The 23,107-nt window shown below is 43.3% G+C and overlaps 1 long non-coding RNA gene across 2 annotated transcripts in view; it reads right to left on the bottom strand.

Annotated features, from left to right (window-relative positions):
- The window catches only part of LOC141975315 (uncharacterized), a 139,813-nt gene that overhangs the window by 54,259 nt on the left and 62,447 nt on the right, over positions 1-23,107 (bottom strand). The window contains exon 3 of one of the 2 annotated variants that reach the window (XR_012635893.1): positions 5,846-5,926. This is a non-coding gene — a long non-coding RNA (uncharacterized LOC141975315). Of the gene's footprint in view, positions 1-4,805; positions 4,836-5,845; positions 5,927-23,107 lie in introns of those variants that run through there. The other variant, XR_012635894.1, reaches the window with a different exon arrangement.

Here is a 23,107-nt window from a genome sequence, read left to right as displayed (position 1 = left end):
TCCCCCTATGCCCAGGGGGAACGGTTAGGGAGAAGCCCCAGGCGATTTCCTCCTCTTCCAGCAGGGAATGGTGGGGCAAGAAGCCCCAGGTGTCTTCCCCTCACTCTCAGCGGGAAACAGGTAGGGGAGAAGCCCTGGGAGGCTTCCCCTACTCCCTGTGGGGGAACAGGGAGCGGGGAGGAGGGGGCAGCCTGCCAGGAGCCCGGGAGCTGTGGGTCAGCCAGACTGGACTCTCAGCTCCCCACAAAGCCCCTTTTAGTTCAGGGGAAAGCTCCTGGTGAGGACGCCCACTACCAACCCAAGGAGGGTAGTGCGGACATGCACCACCGCAGTAACTGTAAGTTGACCTAGGTTTGTAGTGTTAGTCTGTCAGATGCTATTGCAGACTTAAAATTCATCAGATTGCACACACAGCCCTTGTCCCAGCTGCTCTTGTTAACGCCACTGCAGAGGTGATAGATGGGGGAGCAGAGAAGGACCTCAAGGACCCTCTCTCTCACACACATACACAGTGAAAGTGGGGGTGGGGGGGTATGCAGAGAGGGAGGGAGAAAGTGAAAGGGGCTAGGATGGGGAGTGGACACTAGTACTTGCTGGACGATGACAAGCCTAAAGAGCGGAGACTGGGACTGGCTAGGTAAGACAAGTGGGTTTGGAACAAGGAGCCCGGGGTGGGGAAGAGACAGGACTGAGACAGAGACAGGTTGGAGGGGATGGGGCAGAAGGTGGCAAGCTCAGGGGGAATGGACAGAAGAGTGTAACCACAAGTGCACACTCCCACAGGGCCTGGAATGGAACCCAAGATTTCTAAGTCTCAACTTTCCTCTGCTGTCAGCAAATATCTGTGAAATCCCCTGTCAAAGAGTGTATCTCATCCCCCTCTAGTGCTGGTCCACACAGATTCTCACAGAAGACGACAACCCACTACTGCTATCAGTTACTCTGTTAGCTCAAGAGGCAGAGATCTGTGCGGTGAATCTAAATGCTCCCATGCTGATGAACCACGTGGGTGTCAATATGATGCCAGAGGAGTGATATTTTTTTTCAGTTTGTTTTTTAAAAATCCTAGAAAATTACACCCAAAAAGAAAGTATGCTAAAAGAACATAAAGGTCGCAAAACCAAGTACTCAACATTTTGGAAATACCAAAATTAAGGCGGCCTGTGCAACCTTAATGGGGGCCCCTTATGTGTATGCATTAAGATACATTCTTTAATTACATGTTCATATACTGTTTTTTCCACAGGATCTCTGCTTTGTTCAGTGTACAGGATGGGGATGAAATAGGTTTGTGTAGTGAAGGAGGCTGTTGACTTTTACAGTGGTTTTCAAACTTTTTTTCTGGGGACCCCGTTGAAGAAAATTGTTGATGCCCGCGACCCAGTGGAGCTGGGGATGAGAGGTTTGGGATGTGGGAGGGGTTCAGGGCTGGGTAGAGGGTTGGGGTGCGGGGGTGAGGCCGGGAATGAGAGGTTCAGGGTTTGGGAGGGGGCTCTGGGCTGGGGCAGGGGATTGGGGTGTGGGAGGGGAGTCAGGGTTCTGGGCTGGGGGTGCAGGCTCTGGGGTGGGACTGGGGATGAGGGGTTTGGGGTGCAGTAAGGGGTTCCAGGTTGGGGGGGGCCTCAGGGCTGGGGCAGGGGATTGGGGCACAGGGTTGGGGCGTGGACTTACTTGTGGCAGCTCCTGGTCAGCGGCGCAACCGAAGTGCAGAGACAGGCTTCCCACCTGTCCTGGCACCGTGGACCGCGCTATGCCCTGGAAGCAGCCAGAAACAGGTCTGGCTCCTAAGCGGAAGCGTGCAAACAGCTTCACGCGACTCTCGCCCACAGGCACTTTCCCTATCCTGCAGCTCCCATTGGCCGGAAATTGGCCAATGGGAGTGCAAAGCCAGTGCTCGGGGCAGGGGCAACGAGCGGAGCCCCCTGACCCCCTGCCTAGAAGCCGGACCCGCTGATGGCCACTTCCGGGGCATAGTGCAGTGTTGGAAAAGGTAGGCACTAGCCTGCCTCAGCTGGGCAGCACTGCCAACGGGACTTTTAACGGCCCGGTCGGCAGTGCTGACCAGAGCAAGGTGACCAAGTGCCTTACATGCCGTGATCCAATACTGGGTCGTGACCCACAGTTTGAAAAACTCTGGTTTATCAGACACCTGCCTCATCTGTTGCAGAAGTTGGAAGATGTTCAGTGAATGAGGCAGGGGATTGCAGAAACAGAAAGGATGATCTCATAGTAAAAGCAGCTGAATGCTGCCCAGAAGAACTGGATTCTATCCTGTCTCTGCCACAGAGTTCCTCTGTGATGTTCAGCAAGTGGCTTCAACCAAACTTTTCACATGTGGTCACTAATTGTGTATTCCTCATTTTCTGCGTGCCTGACCTGAGATCATGAGGTCTGATTTGCAAAAATGCTGAGCACCCACAGCTGCAACTGAAGTCAATGGGATCTGTGCTTTGAGCATATAAAGTGTTATCTAATGTGCAGAACTCTGAAAAATCAGGTCCTGGGCATCCCAGATTAGGCACCCTATATTAGTAGATACTTTTGTCCTTAATTTTCCAGTGCCTTAGCTTCCCATCTCTAAAATGGGGACAATACATACTCATCTCCTCGGGTGCTATCAAAATAAATTCTTTACTATTAGTATCTGAGTGCTTCATAAATATTAATGAGCCCCACAGAAAAGCCTGTTAGGAAATTAATACTGTGTTCAGAACAGGGGTTGGATAGTGTGCAGTAAATAAGGCTTGTGGCCATCCATTGAGCAGTGGGGCAAAAACAAATTCGTAGTCAGCCGCACACTAAGTGAGCACTGTCCATCCTGTGCACTGAATGAGGAGGTCCTGGGGAAACAATAGTATGTGGTCACTTAATTAAAGAATGTATTTTACTGCATCTGTACAAGGAGGCTAAATAAAGGTTGCACAAGCAGCCTTAATTCTAGCATTTCCCAACTTTTGAGCGCTTGCCTTGGCAACCTTAAGAATGTTATTTTTCATATTGTTTTTTGGTGTAACAGAGTGGTACAGCATCTTCCCATAATACCAATAGATCTGTATCCGCACTAGGGGTTGTAACGCTAACTATAACAGTAGTTTAACTATAACACCAACATAGTTACAGTGGTACAAAAACTGCATGCAGACCAGCCCTTCGATTTTAACCTGGAGCCATGGCAGTCATTTGTTGTGCACAGAGGAAACTAATTAGAGGGAACATTAGACAGAGAGAGCTCAGTCTCCATGGCCCACTCAGGCCATCTCTGCGAAACCGCCAATAAGGGTGTAAAAGCAGCACGTGAGTGGTTTTTTGAATTGCAGTCCCCGTCCACTACGGTTTGGACTGAAACCCATTTCTCTCAGACCACCAAAAACCCATCACAGGGCCCTATCTTTCAGACACTACCAGTCTGGACTGGATGCAAACAAGTGACTTAGGTACGGGAACTCTATTATTGCCCATTATTGATCACATGAACTGTCTAGCCCTCTTAGATTTTCCCCCTCAAAGTTAAGACAGAAAAATGATCCATCTGGGGAGAGATCTAAGGCAGCATGGCTACTGGGAGTTTAGGCATTGGAATCATCCATGATGCTCTATCACCTGAGAAGTTTCAGAGGCTGTTAGACAGCTTTTGTAAATGAAATCCCATTTCATGCCGGGGTCTGGACTAGGTGACCCGGAAAGTTTCTTCCATCTTTTAGATTTATGATATTCTTGAACGCCATTACTGTCATGTCCATTTTACTACAGTAGTTTTTCACTTCAGTGTATAGTAACTCAGATAAATAGCGGCGATATCTGAAGCACACTTTAAACATAACCAAAAAAAAATTCTCAGCAGTGGCCTCATATCAATGTGCATTAATACAAAAAGTAGCACTGTACATCAAATCCTAAATCCTCCTGGTCTTCCTTACAGTATTCACGCAAGTCAGGCAATATGATAATTTTATTAGAAAATAAGAGACAATCTTTCCCTGATGGCAAGATCCTCATCAGATATGCTCACTAACAGCTACTCTCTGGTACAGAAGTTCTTAAGGGTTCTGCTAACAAGATTTTTATTTTTCTTTAAATTTTTCTGAAAAGACAGACCGATGGTATATAAGCTTCTGGTTATAACTTCTCAGAAAATTAAGGGAGCAGCTAATAAAACCTTCCCAACCACCATTTAAAACATCTCCAAGTGAAAAGTTATTTAAATTAAGCCCAAATTCAGAGAAGATATTTGTTGGTGGAAAAAAGCTTTGATAAGGAGGCACTGATTCCAAGGCCTGGATTTCACCACTACTTTGAGGAGTTATTGGTAATGTAGACAGATCAGGACTACCAATCTTTCTATGGTTTTCATTTGGAAGGGGACTGAATATAATCTGATTACGGATAATACAGCTTCAAGTAAAAGGAGGTTGAGTAAGATGAGCTAGAAAAGGGTTTTTAAATTAACATTTAAGTCTAATGTCTAGTCAGTGACCAAGGGTTTTGGACTGACAGAGAGAAGAAAAAGGGTCACCGGCATCCTGGGGGCCCTGAACTCAGAAAAATAAAGCTGGGACGTTTCCAAAATGACACCACTATCCCCACTCTGGAAAGTTCACACAGCTCAGCTTGGTCGTTCTATTGAAGCATCTGAAATAGCAAGGGGGAAGGGAATCAAGGCTTTGGGCTGGACGGAGAGGGACTGTAAAATGCCTCTGATGTATGGCATAATGCCCAGGCAGCTGCTGCACAAATGCCAGAAGTGGGACCTTCCACTGCTTCAGCTGGATCCCTCTTAACGTTTTGAATTACAGATGGATACTCACTTTATGGGATACTGTTGGAACACAGGAATGCAGAGGCTGCTGCCACATGTGTCCTCATCATTCTAGTTTGAAGCCCCTGGTGGGAAAATGGTAGCTAGGTAGGTCTAAAATAATGGCTAAGAAGTGTGTTTTAGCATCTGTATATTTGGGGTTCCAGAAATTAATTCTTTCTGCTACTTCACACACTACAGCAGGTTCCTGTTAATCTATTAAATGCAAAAAAAAAAAAAAAAACCCAACAATGCAGCAGTAAGACTGAACAGGGTTTTTTGGTTTTGTTTTTCATTTTAAAGATAGAAAGTAGAGAAGTTACGGTTCTAGAGCAACACAATATGAATCAGGAATTGTGCAAGTTAAAGTACACAATCTTACAGGTTATCTGCAATTTTTTTTAAAAGTGTGTTATGCCTGTTTTTGCTTCTTTATGATGTAAATAAGACAAGCTTGGTCTTTTGGGTTTTGATTTTTTAATGTTTTACTTTCTTAATACTTTCGAAATAGCAGGAAGATAAAGTCTGATATTCCCTGTTTTGCTGGAAGCCTTTCTTGCATGACTCCCTTTAATTTAACAAAAATTTATTTTCTCCCAACGTTTTAAAGTGGTTGCATTACATAGGTATTAAAAACAGAGTGTACAGCTTTTTAAACAGCCTGAATTAAAAAAAAACCCTCTTTCTAATTTAACTAAATTTCAACTTCTTTGGTACGCTACCCGTTCTCTACTGATCAAAAGATTATTGCAAGGTAGAAAAGAAATGAATTTCTAACGTAAAAAATCAGGGAGAAAAAAAAATCTAAAGGCTTTCAAGACTTCTTTATACATCATAAACCAGGAAAAAATGTACACAAACATGATTTTCCTCCCCTTTGCAGGTCCCCTTTAACATAGCATTGACATAGCTTGTAAATTCTATTGCTTGCTTGTTTTCAAGAAAAAGAGAACAAAATTGTCTATGAAGAATTCAACATAGTTCCAATAAAGCTTTCAAGCATATACAGCTCATTGAAATGAATGGGGTTGGAGAGGGATGGAGTCCTACCTTTCACCACAGCTACTGTTGACTGGAAATAGTTTGCAAGGCTGGGGTAACAGGGCAGCAGCACATCTGTTTATCTCACAACTGAAAAAGATAAACATTTTTTTTCCTAAACAAAAGGTCAGAGTTTACTGAATGCAGTAAATGAGAAAAAATCTGGGGATTAGTATGAGAGAATGTTAGGCAGGGGTTATGATAAACTGCTTGCAACTTTAACTGGAAAGTTTGCTACCAAACCCTATCAAATGCCACAGTAATCTTCTACAACTAGGTATTCCTCTGGTCAATGTAATACCAATCTGGAAAGGATTACTGTTAGAGGTCTGGTAAACCCAAAAATGGTGCTCAGAGCCTTTTGCCCTTCTTTAATGCTTTAAAGGAAAGGTACAAAGAAAGTCCACTCCAACGCTCATATTGGTAGGTGAGTGGGACAGTGTGGAAGGGGGCAATTTCCTCTCATGCTTTTTGCTTGGCACACTACTTGCACTCAGGACTACCCTGGTCTTTAATATGGAGGTGCTGCCCAGGGAACAAACAGGCCTTGAATGTAGTGTTTGATCTTCACTGGAGTTGCCAGGGAATTCCCCCAGCTGCACCTCACTCCACCTTATGTGTATGATGTACAGACACAAGGCTTCTGATCGATCACCAATGTGGATCTTGACTGAGCAACATTTGGGCACCCTCTGAGCTCCATTAAAAAAAATTCCTGTTCTGCAGGAGCGATTTGAGAGAAAGTTCTTGTGGCTACTGAACTGCACTAGAACTCATGAGATCCGGGGTGTACTCCTCATTTACTGTGACCTGATGCAAGTCACTTAATCCCTCTGTGCCTTGTTTCCTCGCCTGTAAAACAGGGATAATGATACCTCCTTTGCTCCACCTTTTGTCTGCCTTGTCTACTTAGTCTGTAAGCATTTTGGGACAAGGACTCTCTTGGATGACTTGTCTTCACTGCAAAGTTAACTCGGGCTCTTACTTGGGTGCACTGCCCTTCATCTGGCTCTCATGCACACAGAAAAGCCTCTGACCCGAGTTTGGTGCTGCTTTACACCCAGGCTAGCTGGCCCATTCTGGGTCTATAGGCTAAAGTCCGATTGCTGCTTACAAGCGGGCTGATAACCGCCCATTTTACAGTGAGGTCTCAGGCTAAACCACTCGAGGGCCAACAGTCCTCCAGTACCTTCCCACAATTCCCCCGCTCCGTGTACCCAAAAGGACAGACAAGTTCTCCCACAATTCACTGGGAAATAATCAGAGCGGCTCAGCCTACTGCCCCACAAAGAACCCTGGGATGTGCCCCAGGGGTCCTAACAACAAACACAAGTGAGTGGCACACCAGTGTGGACACAGTTCAGTGGACGTACTAAAGTCTGGCTCTGCAGTGTGGCCACTCACACCCAAGTGCTGATCCCCTGGGTTAATTCTACAGTGAAGACACACCCTTACTATGTGTGTACAGTGCCTAGTACTGGGGGCCAATGATCTTTGTTGGTGCGTTTAGGCGCTACTATGCTATAAATAAATGTTTTATTCCCCACCAAAAAAAATACTAACACTAAGCATAACAAACAATAGTCAATTGTGTTGTCTATCATTTCAGGCTGGATAAGTGTTCAGTGTCTCAGATTGGAAAGTACAAAAAGGAAGAAGCAACAGGAATTTTATGCAATCTCGATTTTCCTTTTGGTTATTTCATCACGTAGGGATACATTATTAGAAGAAGGAGAAACCGCTGAGAGCACTACTGACAACTGCTCCCAAATCCTCTGTTGTGATCCATCACTTGACAGCACCTCATCTTCTTGTGCAGTTTTTTTTAAATAACATAGCTGTACCCTGAACAAAAGGCTCAACTAATATTCACTCGTTCATTTTATTAAATTGTGCTGCCTAGTCAGCACCCTATAATCATTTTAATATATGGGATGTGGCAGTTCAAAATAAAAGTCTTCAATTTATTCTAAGTTACAGCATGTTGGGCATAAATCACACAGTGCTGGATATTCTGCATGATAATGTGACTTAGAAAACTACCGATTCTTGATCCTAGCTTACATTTATAACACCCCAGTTGGCTGGCATTGTGTGAATAAAATCAATACAAAACATTACAATCAAAAATAAGATCCTGCTAGCCCAAACGGGCTACCAACCAGAAAATGAGGATCTGCACAAAGGTAACTAGTGCTGCCAACTCTTGCAATTTTACCATGAGCCTCACAATATCTGGCTTTGTCTTAAAGCCTCGGCTCCTGGAATCTATGTGATACAATCTCAGCTTTAATTTAAAAATAAAAGTTTCTAGCCCTCAAGCGAACCAGGACTCAATCAGCACATATTTTTCTAACAGGTGCCAACTGATCCGGGGTGGGAGGGACAGCGCTCTGTACAAGACAGTTTCTGCATTGACAAGCTTGCCATCTAACTCAATAGACAACACTGGGAATCTTAGAGGATGGTGCTAGCTAGGAGTTTGGGAACTAAATCCTGGCCCCCCTTGATTTCAATGGAAAAAACTTGCATAGACTTCCTGAGGAGTCAAGCTTTAAGCATGTGAGTTTTATTGACACAAATTAGCATGTGTTGGCCTTGTGGAAGAAGTGAAACTTCAAAGGTATTTTAATGAAGATAGTGGCAGATGGCTGCCACTTTTACAACAAGTGTTCTAGAGTTCTCTTGGTTCTGTCCCATCACGGGATTCGTATACACATACAAGCTCTGATTTGGAGTGGGAAGCATATTACCTTCAATAACCTACTTTGAGAACTTTGTCCTACAAGTTATTAAGCAGTTTAAAGAATAGACATTATGGATACAAACTGGATCATTTTCCAACAGACACTGGGATTATTTATATTGTAAATTTTTTCACACATTTATGAAAGCTCAGTTAAAGTATTTTTAGAAAACTAACTAGCACAATATACAATATTAATTGTGCAACTGGTAATCACATGCAGACATTATCAATATTTCACCTTAAAAAAGTGTTAAAAACTAAAACATCTTATAAAAAGAACAGTAAAGGTCAGAAATTGTTATTGACACAACTATGGTTATTAAAGGCCAAAATTAACTTGTTTGCTTAAAGCTAGGCACAAAAGTCCATATTTAAGCTTGATTTCCAAAGGTGCGAAGTATTCACAACTGTCACTGAAATCATCTCCCAAAAGATGCATAAATATGGATTCAGGTGCCAAACTTTAGGCACAAATGTTCAAAAATGTTGGCTTCATTTGCAGATCAGTTGATATAATTCCACATTCCAGCTATCTAGGAATATGAGAGAAAACAGGACTGAACAATATGAATTTTTATCACAGAAAACTGGGGGGGGGGGTGAACTGCTTCTGATCACACCTCTGGCTTTAATGTTTACTACTAGCACTGCAAATATTTCATACTCAAACTCAAGTGGACAGCTCTTTAAAAAAAAAAACAAGAAGAGAGATTTAGCACTGTAAAAATTAAAGGTGAAATGCTGGCTCCACTGAAGTGAATGGGATTTTTGCCACTGACTTCAACAAAGTCAGGGATTTCACCCTGAAAAACATAAGATTTCAAACCACACTACATGTGCTTGAATTCATTAAAACCAAACATTATAGGACTCAAACATTAAACAGAAAGGAAAGCCAAAAAAAACTAGGGATCCAGTGATCAAACTTAGTTTAATATAAAAGATTAGTGGGGGAAACCATTTTAATTATAACACACACTGTGATTAAGTGACAAGGCACCGCTTTAAAAAAGGGGTAGGGGGAAAGGCACATTTAACACACACTCCTCTTGTCGATCCAAATGAGACGAATCTATCATCACATTCTAGGGGTTGATTATTCTTGGAGGTTTTCTAATGCTGAAAATAAAAGGGGGCACTAATGTTCATGAGGGTGACAGAAAACCTAGCAGAGTAAGAAATTTTAGACGGAGAGTTATTTACAGATATTTTCCTGTGAGAAAAGAATGGAAAGAATGTAGCTGGGACCATTAACAAATCCACTAGAATACCGGTCTGTGCATTATAGTCAGTAGATTTGGTGAAGGGGGATGGGGGGAGTAGAAATCCAAACTTTAGCATGTAATCAGAAAAATCCTGCTTTAGAAATTTGAACCAGCAGCTAGAAACATGTAACATAATATAGAACCCTCCTTAAAGGTACCCTACTTCCACAGGCATTAGAAACGAGAGCGCTTATACTGCGTATGTGAGGTCTATGACTACAGCCAATGAAGTACTGAAAAGCTAGCTGAAATAAAGCCAGAGATACTAAATCCTTTTATTACCCTGCAGGGACCTATTTACAAAGAAATGACATGAACAAAATCTGTGTTTCCTTACCTTTTTGTGTGAATGGTGCCGCAATTCATGTGTGCAATTCATCATAAAAATGTTGACAGAAGTTTAAATACATGCACACCATTAAACAGAACATAAAGATTAAAAATTAAATAAAAATGGCCTAAAGTGACATTTTGGGTTAATTCTCTAGACCTATTTCTGGAGATCTGGGTTCAAATGCAGTAATGACACAGTATAGCTTGCCTTTTGTATGGCATTTGATATGGTTCTGCAGAGTGTTCTCATGGGGTAACTAGAGAAATGTGTATGCAACAGAACTACTATAAAATGGGTATACAGTTAAAAAAACAGAGAAGCTATTAATGGTTCAGTGTCAACTAAGAGGAAGTATCTAAGGAGGTACAACAGGGGATCCATTTCCAGTCCCGTGAATAGTCAATGATGTAATTGTCATCTGATAGAATGGAATGGGGAATATATAAGAAAGATCTGGGGTTGATACAAAGTTGGGAGGGACTGCCAGTCCTTGGGAGGAGAGGGTTAACCTTTTCCCGGCTGCTTAGCATACCAGCTAAGTGCAGGCACATAAAAGCTCTTCCCTTACTTCCCAGTACACCAGGTATGTCACTCTGTAGTGCTGATGTTCCACTGTAATATCAATGCTGCCAGATGCAGCACACCACCCAGAAGCTGCCACAGAGTTCAGCCAGAGAAAGGCTTAAATATAAAGTAACTATAAGACAAACTGGAGAAAAATGGGCTGAAACTGAAAAAGAAAAAAAAAAGACAACTGAACAGTAGGATTTGGGATTAATAGTTATTGGAGAATATTGGTTTGACAGGACTAAAACAGTCAGTCAACAGGAATCAACAATGAGACTTCCAAAAAAAGGGCATTTGTCATACTGAACTGTAGCAACAGAAGTACCAATGTGCAAAGCAAGCCAGGTAATTATTCCTCTCTCGACAGCACCAAATTAGATGTCAATTGCAGTGATGAGTTAGTTTAGGTGCCACTTGTTTCAAGACTGTCTTCACAGATGCAAGAAGTTTTCAGCTTACTTTGTGGAAAAGATCAATCATACCGGCTACAGCTTCAGACCCCCAGAATCCAATGCTGGGACATAAATCAGCATCATCTTTAACCAAATGTGGGCAAATCATGCAGCCAGCACTGAAGAAATACCTGCCACTCACTTCTGAATCAGGCTCTTGCCCCTCATGTCTACTGAAAGCCAATAAGAAACAACTAGGTCCATTAGAGTAAGAGATCAATCACCATTCCTTCACAGAACGCTGCCTCCCAGTCATGCTGGAAGAGTCAATAGGGCCTTTTAGTGCAAGCCCCCCCCCACCACCACTGCTTGGGGTCCATAATGGGGGGTACCATCTAGAGCCCTTATAACACAGGCATCACCCAGGGCCTTATATGGGTGGACTCCCCACCCCCTAGGGTTTTATGATGGGGGGACCCCCAGGCCACTATAATCGAAAGGGTCAACTTAGGGCTCTTATAATGGGGGGTACCGCCTAAGGCCCTATAATGCAGGGCACCCACCCTAGGTATTACCATTAAGGGGGAACACATAGAGGTCTTATAATGGGGGAATCCCCAGCATCCTAGAATGGAAGGAGACTTGCTAAGGGCCTAGCTCACCTTCAAGAAAACAGCGCTCAGTGTAAGTGACACGGTCAGCTATCATTCTCTCTATACTTCCTTTTCTAGACAAAGTGACTGAGAAGTTGGTAATGTGCTGTCTCCAACAGCACCTGACCTCCTTCAGTATCCTAGTAAAGATAATCTAGGCATGGCCCAACACCTAAATAAATACTTTGCCTGCATTTTTAATATGGGTAATGAGGAGCTTACTGGGAGTGGCTAGTGGTAACAAGAATATGGAAATGTGAATTGCCACATAGAATCATAGAATATCAGGGTTGGAAGGGACCTCAGGAGGTCATCTAGTCCAACCCCCTGCTCAAAGCAGGACCAATCCCCAATCAAATCATCCCAGCCAGGGCTTTGTCAAGCTTGACCTTAAAAACTTTTAAGGAAGGAGATTCTACCACCTCCCTAGATATCGCATTCCAGGTTTCACCACCCTCCTAGTGAAAAAGTTTTTCCTAATATTCAACCTAAACCTCTCCCACTGCAACTTGAGACCATTACTCCTTGTCCTGTCCTCTTCTACCACTGAGAATAGTCTATAACCATCCTCTTTGGAACCACCTCTCAGGTAGTTGAAAGCAGCTATCAAATCCCCCCTCATTCTTCTCTTCTGCAGACTAAACAATCCCAGTTCCCTCAGCCTCTCCTCATAAGTCATGTGTTCCAGACCCCTAATCATTTTTGTTGCCCTTCGCTGGACTCTCTCCAATTTATCCACATCCTTCTTGTAGTGTGGGGCCCAAAACTGGACACACTACTCCAGATGAGGCCTCATCAATGTCGAATAGAGGAGAACGATCACGTCCCTCGATCTGCTCGCTATGCCCCTACTTATACATCCCAAAATGCCATTGGCCTTCTTGGCAACAAGGGCACACTGCTGACTCATATCCAGCTTCTCGTCCACTGTCACCCCTAGGTCCTTTTCCGCAGAACTGCTGCCTAGCCATTCGGTCCCTAGTCTGTAGCTGTGCATTGGGTTCTTCCGTCCTAAGTGCAGGATCCTGCACTTATCCTTATTGAATCTCATCAGATTTCTTTTGGCCCAATCCTCCAATTTGTCTAGGTCCCTCTGTATCCTATCCCTGCCCTCCAGCGTATCTACCACTCCTCCCAGTTTAGTATCATCCGCAAATTTGCTGAGAGTGCAATCCACACCATCTTCCAGATCATTTATGAAGATATTGAACAAAACCAGCCCCAGGACCGACCCCTGGGGTACTCCACTTGACACTGGCTGCCAACTAGACATGGAGCCATTGATCACTACCCGTTGAGCCAGACAATCTAGCCAACTTTCTACCCACCTTATAGTGCATTCATCCAGCCCATACTACTTTAACTTGCTGACAAGAATACTGTGGGAGACCGTGTCAAAAGCTTTGCTAAAGTCAAGAAACAATACATCCACTGCTTTCCCTTCATCCACAGAACCAGTAATCTCCTCATAGAAGGTGATTAGATTAGTCAGGCATGACCTACCCTTGGTGAATCCATGCTGACTGTTCCTGATCACTTTCCTCTCGTGTTCCTGTTCCTGATCACTTTCCTCTCGTGATGATTTCCTCATCAGAGGTGGAAATCAAATTCAGCTTAATGGGACGAAATCAGGGGGCCTGGATAACCTTCATCCAAAGATATTATAGGAACTGGCACATGAAATTGCAAAACCAATAGCAAGAATTTTTAATGAATTCATAAACTCAGTGGTTGTACCCTATCAGTGGAGAATTGCTAATATAGTTCATATTTTTAAGAAAGCAGGGAAAAAAGGGATCCAGGAAGCTACAGGCCTGTTAGTTTGACCTCAATTGTATGCAAGGTCTTGGAAGAAATTCCGAAAGAGAAAGTAGCTACGGACAAAGAGGTAAATGGTAATTGGGATAAAATACAACATGGTTTTAGAAAAGGTAGATTGGTCTGGAACAATCTGATCTCTTTTTTTGAGAAGATAACTGATTTTCTAGACAAAGGAAATTCAGTAGAGCTAATCTACCTGGATTTTAGTAGGGCATTTGATACAGTTTGACAAGGAAAATTATTAGTTAAATTGGAGAAGATGAGGATTAACAGAATAATTGAAAGGTGGGTAAGGAACTGGTTAAGGGGGAGAGTACATGGGTCATACTAAAAGGTGAACAATAAGGAAAGAGAGAGGTTACTAGTGGAGTTCCTCAGGGATCAGTTTTAGGGCCAGTCTTATTTAACACTTTCAGTATTGATCTTGGCACAAAAAGTGGGAGTGTGCTAATAAAATCTGCAGATGACACAAAGTAGGGAGGTACTGCCAATACAGAGGAGGACCAAAATATCATACTAGAAGATGTGAATGACCTTGAAAAGTGTAGTAACAGAAATAGGATGAAATTTAATACTGCAAAGTCATACGCTTAGGGACTAACAACAAGATTTTTTACTATAAACTAGGGACATATCAGTTGAAAGTGACAGAGGAAGAGAAAGACCTGGGTGTACTGGCTGATCACAGGATTACTGAGAGCACCACAGCCATTTAGAAGGCTAATGCAATCCCAGGATGCATCAGGCAAGGTTTTTCTAGTAGAGATAGGGAAGTGTTATTACCCTTATACAAGTCACCGGGGAGATCTCATCTGGAATACTGTGTACAATTCTGGTCTCCCATTTTTAAGGAAGATTAATTCAAATTGAAACAGGTCCAGTGAAGGGCTACCAATATGATCAGAGGACTGGAGACCCTCCCTTATGAGAAGACACTGAGGACACTACACACAGTCAGGTTTCGTCAACAGAACAGTGGAAATGTACACACTGCAATGTTCCTTTCGCCAACAAAATTCTCCTGCTTTGCTGACAAAATAAAACCACGAGACACGTAGAGCTTTTTGCGGCAAAGTTAGATCGACAAAGTATCCGAGTAGACACTGTGCTTGGTTATGTCATGGTAAATGGCCTCCAGGAGGTGTCCCACAATGTCCATCCTGACTGCTCTGGTAGGCAGTTTGAACATCACGGCCCTGAACCCAGGTACACAGGCATCCTCCCCTCCCCATCTGAAGGTCCAGAAGGCAAAGGAAGCAAACCGTCACTCTGGTGCTGCACCAAAGACCTGCAGCTTCTATAAGGAGCTGGACACCATCCTTAGCGGTGACCCCACCTCCACTACCAAGAGCCCCACAGATACTTCGGCGGGACTGGAGACAGCAGACAGTGGAGTCAACCCTGAGGACAAAGTCATGGATGAGAAGGTTGAGTTGGAAGACAATGGGAAGCACGTGGCAGGGTCGTCTGGTGGCTCAGCAAGTCAGAAACTCTTCTCTGCTCTGGAGGGGTCTAGCCAGTCCCAGCAGTCCATCTCTGGTGCACATGATGCAGGAGGAGAGCCCTGATAAGAGATCTTTTTGACTTGATGCTGCTCAGTTATATGAGGTAGAGCTGTCCTTTGCGCTGTATATTCTAGAAGTGGATGAAGGGATAGACTAGATGACGATGATGGTCCTTTCTGGCCTTAAAGTCTATGAGACTGTGGAATAACCCTTACTGGAGATATTTAAGGTGGGAATTAGACACTCTTCTACCAGAGACGGTTTAAGGATAACCAACTCAATCCTGTCCATTGTGCAGGATAGCCTAAAGACTCTCTCAAGGTCTCTTCCATGATTCTATATGGATTGCATATGTTAAAGCAGCACCCACACTCATACAGAATCTGGCATGACTGGCAATCTTTGCTCAGAAATTACTCAAAACTGCAAAAGGAGGGCAGGCTTGAAGAACAGCTGTATAAGAGTTCCATCTTGGAATAGCAGGGGATCCTGCAGGTCTGGAGTACAACCCACTGTCACAGCCAAGAGGGGAGTCCAGGACTGGAATAGCAGGGGGGCTACAGGGCAGGACTGAGGACATGGGCAGAGTTCCATGCTTGTGAAGCTTGCACTAAACTAGGTTTTTAAACACACCCACACAAACATAAATCAATCATGTAAGAAAAATCTAAATTAAAGTTGAAAAACACTAAATAGGCAGAGATAACTTATTTGGAAACACTTTTGGGATCAGACACCTAATAACTGGCACAACAGTGACAGTCAATGAGTGACATGGTACTAAAACTGCCAAAAGAAATAAATAAGCTGGCATGTAGTGTTAAATCAGACACTGATAAGGCCAGTGACAGTGCAGTGACATTTGAAAAGGACAGCATGAGACAATAAAAACTTAACCACTTGCTGCCAGCAAGTCTGCAAATCTCGCTATCCGCATTTCTGTGTCATGCCAAGAAATCCAGCCCTCTGGAATTCAGAGATGTAAGCACTTTTTTTTTTGCTGGAGGTCACCTAGCAATAACACACATGAAATACACACAAATGAAATTCTCCTTAAAACAGAGAGGTCTCTGATGCTAATGGGAAATGTGGTATTTGGAGAGTTGATGAAATTGCAACAGCTGTTGCAGGGGGAAAAAAAAAGAAGAGTGAAACGCTGGAGCCATCCTAACAGCTGGACCTAAGGAACAGCCCAAGAGGAGGGATATCTTGGAAGTTCTCATACACCTCTTCTCCCCACAACCCCAACTCCCCTTTTTCCTCCAATTTATTTAAATTTTAACTTACAGACAAAAAGAATAAAAGGTATAAATAGAACAGCCTAAATTTTTTCTCATCCACCCAGACAACTCATCATCCATTAGATCACAAATCCTCCATGTACAATCTTCAACATTATGGAGATGTGCACCATAGAAAACCTCACTACAGACAGTTAAATGCAGAGAAGGCTAATAAATACAAATATAAATCAATGACATCAGTCAGAGACATCTGCACCAGAAGATTTTGCAGCTCCCCAAAAACAATGAACAAAATTCAAATAAAAACTAAAGGAAAAAACCCACCAACCACATACCTACACACTTCAGCAGCATTTAAAATCACTCCATCCTGTACAGAGGTGATGAGTAGCTGATGGCCAGCGTCTGCTTACTCAGTTTCTTTTAGATCACAACTAGGAGCCAAATCAAATATTCACTTCACCCTCAAATTCCATAAGGATCAGTAACATTGATGCTTGGACAAAATATTCCAGGGACCAGAGCAAGGTTAAGGCATGGACCATGCTGGCAACTCTTGTGATTTTATCCCAAGTCTTGTAATACTGGGTATTTTTCTTAAAGCCCCAAGTCCTGGAGCTGTGAGAGTCACAGCTTTCATTTAAATAAAAGTTTCTAGCCCTCACAATTGTGAAGAAAAGCTTGGACGTGAGAACCCAAAAGGTTCAAAAGCCAGAGGGCAAATAAAAAGAACCCAAAAGCTCACGATTTGGAGTAGTGGGGACTGACTCACAGTTTTTGAGCACTTGAGGTTGGCATTACTGCATAGGCACTAAGGGAAATCCATTTGAGCAAGCTCAAGGGTAATATAATATTTTTTGTTGTTTTTTTTAAAACACATCTCACAGGTTGCAAGGATTATGAGCTGTCACTCAATGTCAAATTCAGATCAGACACCCTTGTTTGGAACAATGGGAGAAAGTGGACTGCTATCCAGGTGTGTAAGAGTGCAAGGAGATTAAACTGCAGGAGAGTTCTGGAACAAAGGACTATGAAATGTGTGTCCTACAAGGGGGGAGTGTCCCAGAGCCTGGGCTCCAGCGCAAGCCCAAACAGCTACACTGCACTTTTATAGCCCCGCAGCCCAAACCCCACCAGCGTGAGCCAGCTGACATGGGCCAACCACGGGCACTTTACTGTGGTGTAAACATACCCAATGTGTTCTGGATGTCACCCATAATAGCAATTTTTAAAAATATGCATTTAAGTGGTTTTACCTTTATTTACTGTTAAGAGTTCCCTTATGCATGTTTATGCAAAGCATGATAGCTCCTTGAGGGACAATGTATATAAACCACTCCAGTGATGATGCCCTGTTTGTTGTTTGGTCTGGGAGTTTGGGGAGTACAGTGCATATTTTCTACCATCACCCTTTTTTAAATTAAATACGTTTCCAAATGATGCCATCCTGCCATAAATACATATTTTTATGCTAACTGAACAGACATAACATCCCTTTTGTTTGGACAATTATACGTTCCTGTCCTAAATAATGGGTTGGTGGAGAAGAGAGCCGTTCTCGCCCAGAGAAAGAATGAGTTTAATGAGTCATGAAGGTGCACAGTGTGAAATTTTTCCAGTCTAAAGATCACAAAATAAGGCCCCAACCAGGCCACTAGCTCACACAGTATAATTTCCTTTTGTTTAGTATCTTATACAAACTGCATCCCAAAACACTTCACAGAGTTAGATAATGGGAGAGACAACAAGAGGCACAGGCGATGGAGGAAAGGCAGCTTTCAGCTGAGATGTGAAATGAGATGGACATTCAATGAGGCAGAGAGGCTATTCCGGATCGCAGGAGTGCAGAAGAGAAGGCTCTTACGCTGGCAGTAGTGAGATTATGCTAAGGGCCTCAGAGGAGGCCAATGCTAGATTGCCCGGGGGAGCAGAGAATGGAGTACAGAAAGAAGGTTCATGAAACAGGCTGGAGCAAGGCCCTGAAATGAACCAGGGACTGTTACAGGAGTCTGAGAATTTGGGGCTAATGAGGGGTAGTTAACACAACTATGCCAGCAGCTTATTAGTGGGAACAGGGAGATGCTAACATCTGTCAAAGGCTGTCCGCTAGCATTTAGTCAGTGCTGTCAGAAGTGACAGATTTTTTATTTTGTCCTTCTTCACTGAACATCCTCTTAACTCTAAATCTGCTAACCTGATTGTTATATAAAATTTTAAATGAAAAATACTACTGTGTAGTGGCTATCTAATCAGTTTCAGCCACAGATCTCAAAGGCGGCTAGCAATTATCGTCCCAATTCATACCTGGGGAAACTGAGGCATGAGGTGGTGACGTGACATGTCCAAGGTCACAAAGCAGGATAGTGACAGAGCCAGGAAAAGTAACTGGGTTTCCTGAGTCTTAATACAGTGCCCATTCACTGGATCATGCTGCCTTATGTAACCTACGCATTCCGTATCAGAGAACACCTCTCTCCTCCCAAAACACTAAGCTTCTGTTAAAATTGCCTTTGAAGATTACACTCTGTCATTTCCCCCACACCTTTAGCTTTCTGACAATATCAACATTAAGATATTACAGCAATAGGTGCCTTAGAAATACTCAAGATAGAGACTGGGCTAACCAATTTTCTTAAGGCAATCAGCAAGCTCTTCTGGCGCACTCCTGTAACACTTGATGTACATGGGATACAAACACACAGCTGTTACGACACTTCATTTTAAAGATGCATCAGAAACTTGCAATTCGTGATGACCACAAGTGTATTCTGAAACTTTACCCAACTGAGGTGGCTCACTGGCAACCTGCCAGGCTCTGGAGGGGTGGAACTACTTTGCTTAAAATGTATCAGATTGCAGCAGCCCTCATCTTTCATACAGAGAAGAACCCAGAGACTACAAGGGCCAGTATGCAATGCTCTATCTTTATCAGTGACCCACCACTTGTAACAAGACAGAGCGTTATTCTACAGTCTTAATATGGAGATACAGCTCACAGATACTACAGGTCCCACCATGCAATGCTCCATTTAGATCTGTGTGACCCTGAGTTATGAAATATTTGACAGTACTCCACAGCATACTGGTATGTGCAATGTACTATGTTTTGCAAAAAAAACACTTACATCTAAGCTGCTCACTGCCGCACTTTTCCATGCGGAATAGAAGGGTCACTGTTTAGCACATGTGCATTAGCAGGGTTCTGTAGCACTTTGCAGAAGCTGTTTATAGTCTGTGTCTTGTGAATATTTTATTAAGAAGAACATTAGGTTATATAAAAGCAAGGAGGTCAAGCAATGAATAGGTTTGTATCTCGATATCCCCTTGATGAAAGGTACGTGATCTAATGGTTAGAGCATGAAATTGGGAAACAAAGGTTCTCTTCCTGGCTACACCAAGGAGGCCGAGGCAGGTCACTGTGCCTCTCTCTTTCAAGTTAGAGGTGACTATAAATATCCATCTTTGTAAAGTGCTTTGAGATCTATGGAACTATATGCCAGCAAAGCTCTTGTCCCTTGAGAGGCTGGGATTAAGAGTTCTGCTAGCCAGCAGAGAGAGGAGAGAAAGGGGAGAGAAGGGAAAGGAATGAGAGGCAGCAGTGAAAATGAATCAACATTACTTTAAAAAACTATTTCGTTCTCAGCTGTTTGACTGTCATAGTTTCATTGCTTCCCCTCCTTTCAAGTCAATGTTGGCAGTTTTCTGCTTCAGCTGTAGGGAGTAAGAAGCTGAAGCAGCACCTTTGTTGCTGACAAACAGCTTGAAAATTCTAAGCCAATCAGAACCAGAGGATTAGAGGAGCCAATCAGAGCACAGATATGTGCACGTTCCCTATATGGCTGAGAACCAGCCACACAGCGATTATGTAAATTGGGGCCTTTCAGCCAGAGGGCAGGGATTTGCATGAGGGAGGAAAAAGCTGTACTGTTATGAATCAGTAACTCAACAGAATCCTGATGCTTTGACTGCCTGAGACAATTCCATTTCAGTACAAGCCTTATTATTTCTTTTATTCATTCTGCCCCCACTCCATAAATTACCCATATCTCCACTCACTCTAAAAACGCACTCCAACCCTGTTTTCTTTTCTCATTACAGTTCAGTATAAAGCAGTTATAAACAGTGTCATGGCCACCTCAGAATCAGCATTTCAATTCCTTCCTTATCGAATACTGGTTCTACCCTGTGTCTGGGTTTCCTTTTGTTCGTGATGTATTTATCAGATCGCTCTTTATTTCATTCAACTCTTAGGCTATGCATTTTTATCTCCCTGATTTTGTTTCCACATTATTTAACGGCTACTTTTCCTAAACTGTAAGGCTATTGCTTCTTTTCCTACCACCATCTTCTGAAATGGATTAATTTCCTTTGTTTATACTGTTACATTAAAGTTACTTATAAATTGACATCCCTACTGAATTATATATTTTCCTGGGTATACGATTTGTTGTTTCACACAGAACACAAAATATCAAGTTCTGTTATCACATGAATCTCATCTTCCACATTTAAGATGTTCAGAGAGGTTCTACTTTTGACATGTATTCCTCTTAAGTCCCCTTATAAAACTTCAGGTTTCAGAGTAACAGCCGTGTTAGTCTGTATTCGCAAAAAGAAAACGAGTACTTGTGGCACCTTAGAGACTAACCAATTTATTTGAGCATGAGCTTTCGTGAGCTACAGCTCACTTCATCGGATGCATACTGGGGAAACTGCAGAAGACATTATATACACACAGAGACCATGAAACAATACCTCCTCCCACCCCACTCTCCTGCTAGTAATAGCTTATCTAAAGTGATCGTCAAGTTGGGCCATTTCCAGCACAAATCCAGGTTTTCTCACCCTCCGCCCCCCCCCCCACACACACACACAAACTCACTCTCCTGCTGGTAATAGCCCATCCAAAGTGACCACTCTCTTCACAATGTGTATGATAATCAAGGTGGGCCATTTCCTGCAGAAATCCAGGTTCTCTCACCCCCCTCACCCCCCTCCAAAAACCACACACACAAACTCACTCTCCTGCTGGTAATAGCTTATCCAAAGTGACCACTCTCCCTACAACCTGCATGAAAATCAAGGTGGGTCATTTCCTGCAGAAATCCAGGTCCGTCCCCCCCCAACACACACACAAACTCACTCTCCTGCTGGCAATAGCTCATCCAAACTGACCACTCTCCCCACAATGTGCATGACAATCAAGGTGGGCCATTTCCAGCATAAATCCAAGTTTAACCAGAACGTCTGGGGGAGGGGGGGTAGGAAAAAACAAGGGGAAATAGGCTACCTTGCATAATGACTTAGCCACTCCCAGTCTCTATTTAAGCCTAAATTAATAGTATCCAATTTGCAAATGAATTCCAATTCAGCAGTTTCTCGCTGGAGTCTGGTTTGAAGTTTTTTTGTTGTAAGATAGCGATCTTCATGTCTGTGATTGCGTGACCAGAGAGATTGAAGTGTTCTCCGACTGGTTTATGAATGTTATAATTCTTGACATCTGATTTGTGTCCATTTATTCTTTTATGTAGAGACTGTCCAGTTTGACCAATGTACATGGCAGAGGGGCATTGCTGGCACATATCACATTGGTGGATGTGCAGGTGAACGAGCCTCTGATAGTGTGGCTGATGTTATTAGGCCCTGTGATGGTGTCCCCTGAATAGATATGTGGGCACAGTTGGCAACGGACTTTGTTGCAAGGATAGGTTCCTGGGTTAGTGGTTCTGTTGTGTGGTATGTGGTTGTTGGTGAGTATTTGCTTCAGGTTGGGGGGCTGTCTGTAGGCAAGGACTGGCCTGTCTCCCAAGATTTGTGAGAGTGTTGGGTCATCCTTCAGGATAGGTTGTAGATCCTTAATAATGCGTTGGAGGGGTTTTAGTTGGGGGCTGAAGGTGATGGCTAGTGGTGTTCTGTTATTTTCTTTGTTAGGCCTGTCCTGTAGTAGGTGACTTCTGGGAACTCTTCTGGCTCTATCAATCTGTTTCTTCACTTCCACAGGTGGGTATCGTAGTTGTAAGAATGCTTGATAGAGATCTTGTAGGTGTTTGTCTCTGTCTGAGGGGTTGGAGCAAATGCGGTTGTATCGCAGAGCTTGGCTGTAGACGATGGATCGTGTGGTGTGGTCAGGGTGAAAGCTGGAGGCATGTAGGTAGGAATAGCGGTCTGTAGGTTTCCGGTATAGGGTGGTGTTTATGTGACCATCGTTTATTAGCACTGTAGTGTCCAGGAAGTGGATCTCTTGTGTGGACTGGACCAGGCTGAGGTTGATGGTGGGATGGAAATTGTTGAAATCATGGTGGAATTCCTCAACGGCTTCTTTTCCATGGGTCCAGATGATGAAGATGTCATCAATATAGTGCAAGTAGAGTAGGGGCGTTAGGGGACGAGAGCTGAGGAAGCGTTGTTCTAAGTCAGCCATAAAAATGTTGGCATACTGTGGGGCCATGCGGGTATCCATAGCAGTGCCGCTGATCTGAAGGTATACATTGTCCCCAAACGTAAAATAGTTATGGGTAAGGACAAAGTCACAAAGTTCAGCCACCAGGTTAGCCATGACATTATCGGGGATAGTGTTCTTGACGGCTTGTAGTCCATCTTTGTGTGGAATGTTGGTGTAGAGGGCTTCTACATCCATAGTGGCCAGGATGGTGTTATCAGGAAGATCACCGATGGATTGTAGTTTCCTCAGGAAGTCAGTGGTGTCTCGAAGGTAGCTGGGAGTGCTGGTAGCGTAGGGCC

The sequence above is a fragment of the Natator depressus genome, chromosome 1, assembly GCF_965152275.1.
Source record: "Natator depressus isolate rNatDep1 chromosome 1, rNatDep2.hap1, whole genome shotgun sequence".
NCBI classification, from domain to species: Eukaryota; Metazoa; Chordata; order Testudines; family Cheloniidae; genus Natator; species Natator depressus.
The sequence above is the reverse complement of the archived record's forward strand: the minus strand, read 5'-3'. Positions and strand labels throughout refer to the sequence as shown.